The sequence below is a fragment of the Myotis lucifugus genome, unplaced genomic scaffold (assembly GCF_000147115.1).
Source record: "Myotis lucifugus unplaced genomic scaffold, Myoluc2.0 scaffold_765, whole genome shotgun sequence".
NCBI classification, from domain to species: Eukaryota; Metazoa; Chordata; class Mammalia; order Chiroptera; family Vespertilionidae; genus Myotis; species Myotis lucifugus.
The window spans coordinates 685-5,546 of NW_005871813.1; the positions used below are offsets into that span (position 1 = coordinate 685).

General features: G+C 44.7%; 1 protein-coding gene across 8 annotated transcripts in view; it reads left to right on the forward strand.

Annotated features, from left to right (window-relative positions):
• The first annotated feature begins 1,643 nt into the window (after nt 1-1,643).
• The window catches only part of LOC102428248 (fibronectin type III and SPRY domain-containing protein 2), an 18,815-nt gene continuing 15,596 nt past the window's right edge, over nt 1,644-4,862 (forward strand). For 4 of the 8 annotated variants that reach the window (XR_002827053.1, XR_002827054.1, XM_023746926.1 and 1 more), the window contains exon 1: nt 1,644-1,800. The gene's annotated coding sequence lies outside the window, so the exon portion shown is untranslated. The remainder of the gene's footprint in view (nt 1,801-4,862) is intronic. The other 4 variants (XM_023746923.1, XM_023746924.1, XM_023746925.1 and 1 more) reach the window with 2 other exon arrangements.

A 4,862-nucleotide genomic window follows, 5' to 3' on the forward strand; every position in this document is an offset into this window, starting at 1 on the left:
GACTTTCTAATTATAAAAGTTCTACTTTGTGTGTGAGAGAGGGATAAGTTTGTATCTTCTTAGAAAAAAAAATTTGGAAAAATACACACCAAACCTAATAATTGTTGTTACCAGGACGGATGACTAGTTTATACTCACTTTATGATTCTTTTGTAGAATTTACTTATTTATAAGCCAAATATCATGTTATTTTACAATTAAAAAAAACTTTTAAAACTTAACAGAAGGTACAAATATTTACTATGAAATAGACGCGATCAAAGCTATAAAAAAGCAAAATAGTTCAAAAGAAATAAACCTCATTTTATGTGTGTGTATGAATTTATACATACTTACATGTATTCATAACTATACTGTAATTATATTTTGCATACTCTTCTTCTACTTACAAACATACTGTGGGCATTTTCCACATTTAAAAAAATTGGTATCTGCCTGGCAGCATGGCTCAGTGGTTGAGTGTTGACCTATGAACTTGGCGGTCACAATTTGAGTCCCACTCAGGGCACATGTCCGGGTTGCGGGCTCGATCCCCAGTGTGGGGCATGCAAGAGGCAGCCGATCAATGATTCTCTCTCATCATTGATGTTTCCATCTCTCTCTCCCTCTCCCTTCCTCTCTGAAATCAATAAAAAAAAATATATCTTGCCCTAACCTGTTTGGCTCAGTGGATAGAGCATTGGCCTGCGGACTGAGGGGTCCCAGGTTCGATTCCGGTCAAGGGCATGTACCTGGGTTGCGGCACATCCCCAGTGGGGGGTGTGCAGGAGGCAGCTGATGGATGTTTCTCTCTCATTGATGTTTCTGACTATCTCTCTCCCTTCCTCTCTGTAAAAAATCAATAAAATATATTTAAAAATATATATATATATATCTTAAAAAACTGGCATCTACATTGTTATTCTTAATACTTGTTAATATTGAATTGACTATTGTGATTTATTTAATGAATTCCCCATAGTAAACAGATTTATTTCAAATTTTCTGTCAGTAGACAGTTCTGTAATGAACATTGTTGTGCAGACAGGTTTGCACAGTTTTAATTGAAATACTTTTCTTTGCTTTTGATATTTTATCTTGCTTCTAAATTCTTATATGATAGATACCCTGCAGTAATGGTATTGTTTAAATGGGATTTTTTATTGAGGTCCCAAAAAGCAGTAGGTATAAAATTCTGAGATCAAATCACCATTTGCAGACTTCGAAAGGCAATGGTCCAGAACCTGATTCATGCTCTCAGCCAATCGAAAACAGGATCAGAGTCAAGAGACTGGTGGAGCAATTTCTCTGAAAAGAGCTGTTGTTGGGCTGGGGGAAGAGTTGGAAGTCCACCCCTTTTTAAAAAAAAATATTTTTTGATTGATTTCAGAGGAAAGGAGAGGGAGCGAGAGATAGAAAGCTCAACGATGAGAGCGAATCATTAATCAGCTGCCTCCTACTGGGGATCAAGCCCGGAATCGAACTGTGACCTCCTGGTTCATTGGTCGCTGCTCAACCACTGAGCCACACCGGCCGGGCGGAAGTCCCACCCTTGACCCCTGAGCTCAGTGAGGGGTCTGCAGAGGGACCCTTCAGAGAGCTCACTGTCTTTCCTGCAGGTGGGCCAGTGGTGCCTGAGGCTGGAGGATTGGCTACTTCAGTGGCAGAACCAGGGGAGGTGGCTGCACCGGGACATCTGCTTCCTACAGTTTGCCGGGACCAAGGATGGGGCCGACTCCCCAAGATCCAGACGTGGGCCAGCAGGAAGCCAGAGCCAGCAACGAGTCACCTGGGTCCTGCCTAAGAGAACCAGCTGCATGGGTGAGGAGACCTCCTGTGAGAGGTGGCCCACCAGGGCTTGGGGGAGGACTGCAAGGGACCCCCTGGAATAGAGGGTTACTCAGCTGGTTGTGGGAACTTCGGGGGAGAGGTGTCCGGAGTGGGAAACCAGAGAAGTACAGTTACTTCTCGGGAGAGGGAGAGATGGAGAGCGCTAAGCTTCTGCCAGCCCCACAGAGCCTGCCGCTGCACCCGTGTGACGCCAGCTCAAATAGGAGCTGTCTTAGCACCTTAGCTCCTCTGCCCTGACCTCCAAACCTCAGGGAGGAGGTGTGGGAGAACCGGCCACCTCATCCCTCCTTTCTCAGGGCAGACTGACAGCTGGAGACGCCACCTGGGGAAGGGAGATTTTGATGCTGGCTAAACTCTTGTGCCTTTTTTAAAAAATACATTTTTATTGATTTCAGAGAGAGAGGGAGAGGGAGATAGAAACATCAATGATGAGAGAGAATCGATTGGCTGCCTCCTGCATGCTCCCTACTGGGGATGGAGCCTGCAACCCAGGCATGTGCCCTGACCGGGAATCGAACCGTGACCTCCTGGTTCATAGGTCGACCTCACTGAGCCACGCCGGCCGAGCTCAGTGTGACTGATTAATGTATTGAACTGTACGTTTAACTGCTGAATGGAGACTAGGCCCCCAGGACAGTGTGTGACCCAAGAGGGAGCAGAAAATCATGAGTCTGATGGATTTTTATCCAGAGTGGGGAACAAGTCGCACCTTGAGTAGATGTTAAAGGAATAGTGGAAGGGAAAATTTAGTTGCATTTGATTGCCTTTAGAGCTGTGCTTGTTCAAAACACTTTGGAAAAAGACCCTCAGCCCGGGTGGACGGTGCAAAGCCATGAGGGCTCTCAGCAGTGCTCTGCGTGGCCGAGGCCGCCCTCCTGCCCCAGACCTCTGCACATGAACAGCCATCTGAGTCCCTCGGTGGAACCGCAGGACTCCAAGCCCCATAGTAAGAAGTAACTCGGGTCCACATGTGACCTCTCTCGGTGACACTTGAGCAGAAGTGGCAGGACAGCCTGGGCAGGTCTATATTTGGGCTTTCACTCACAGCGGGCCTGTTGCTATTTGCAGCCGGAGCCAGCTGGTGTTTCTGTCGCCTTCGCTGCCCCCTTGGAGAAGCCGGGTGTAACAGGCAGGGGCAGCTCACGGGCACGCAGAGGTCACCGGGAGGAAAACCCTGCTGAACCGGGTGCAGTTTTCTAGCAGTTACCCACAGCCTCAGTGTTAAATGAAGAGCTCATGGACCCTTAAATCAACAGGCAAGTTTTGTGGTGATATTCTAATGCTAGTTGTGTTATTGAAACCCACTAATTTAAGGCCACAATGTTAATGCAGTGTATTTCCTTTTTTGTGGGAAGAGAGAGCGTTGGGTATTGCAGACGTGTAAACTACAATAAGGGGTGAATGCTTTCTGTGCCTTCAGGTGGCAGGGATCCGCCTTCACTGAACGTGGGGTGGGGACAGGACGTGACGCTCTGAGGCTGGGGACTCTTGCCAGGTGTCTTGAGGGTATTTTTAGTGCAGGGGTCCGCTTGCTAGAACAGTTTGGAACCCTACGTGTACATGCTGACACAGCGCAATTCCATGCTCTGGTGCAAATACTGACAAAAGCATTGTCATCCTGTCTCACTGTTAGGCATGCCCCCTGCTCCCATGGGAAGATGTTGGGTTTGGGCTGCGCCTGTAAAGCTGATTTGAACCATTTTGTGTCACAGTACAGCCAGCACTCTCCAGCAGGTTTCTGTAGCTGTGGTTCGGGAATTGCTCGGGGCTGCAGGGCTGAGTTCTGAAAAGATAGCAAAACTGTTTGTGCCCTAATGGGCTCACTTCTGGAGAGAGAATTCACAGCTTTCAGTAGATTCTCAGAGGCATCCATGACCCATAAAAAGATTTAAAAAAAACATTTTTGGGGAGGACTTTTCTAATTAAAGCACAGGGACTCACCTCCCATAGAAGACTTGCAAAAGTCCTTTTATGTTTAACTGTAGCTTATGACATAGAGTAGAAGCTAGTTAGCCAATGTAGTCATTATAGGCTGTGATTAATTACTTCATTTCTCTAAGCCTCAGTATCATCATTTGTAAAATGCCAATTTATTATTAATGTTCCTTTTTCCCCAAAATTCTGAATATTTAGCTACGAAGCTATTTGGATATAAAAGTTATGGCTAGGGGGAGAAAGTGCTAAACTGTATCTTAAAAATTATTTTTGCTTTTGTTATTTTCCTCCGAAACCTATTTCATATATGTCATGTTGGAGTGGTTTAATAATATTAGTTTGTTTTTTTTAAACCATTGGGTTTACCACAGTATTTTAAAAGGGGCCTTAGGAGCTGGATTGTGATAATGGTTGCATAACTTGGGGGTATTTACTAAAAGATACTGAACTGTGCACTTAAAACAGGTAAATATTATGGCATGTAAATGATATTTCAATAGCCGAAACCGGTTTGGCTCAGTGGATAGAGCGTCGGCCTGCGGACTGAAGGGTCCCAGGTTCGATTCCGGTCAAGGGCATGTACCTGGGTTGTGGGCACATCCCCAGTAGGAGATGTGCGGGAGGCAGCTGATGGATGTTTCTCTCTCATCGATGTTTCTAACTCTCTATCTCTCTCCCTTCCTCTCTGTAAAAAATCAATAAAATATATATTTTTAAAAAAATTATATTTCAATAAAGTCAAATTTAAAAAAATATTAGGGAATAAGATAAATAGCTCATATAATTCCTAGTTTTATGTAGGAATATGTTGTTGATAAAATATTTGTGCAGATTAGGTACCATAGTACAACAAGTATGGGGGCTGGTAATATAAGCCACTATCTGCACATCAGCTGTACCTGTAGGTGACATTCAGGTACATGGGAAGAAGACTGCATCTCTCTCTTATGTAATATATTTTATTGATTTTTTACAGAGAGGAAGGTAGAGGGACAGGGAGTTAGAAACATCGATGAGAGAGAAAATATCGATCAGGTGGATCTGGCCTTCATAACGTCAGTCGGAAGCGAGAGGAAAAATGCGCTGACGTGACAGTA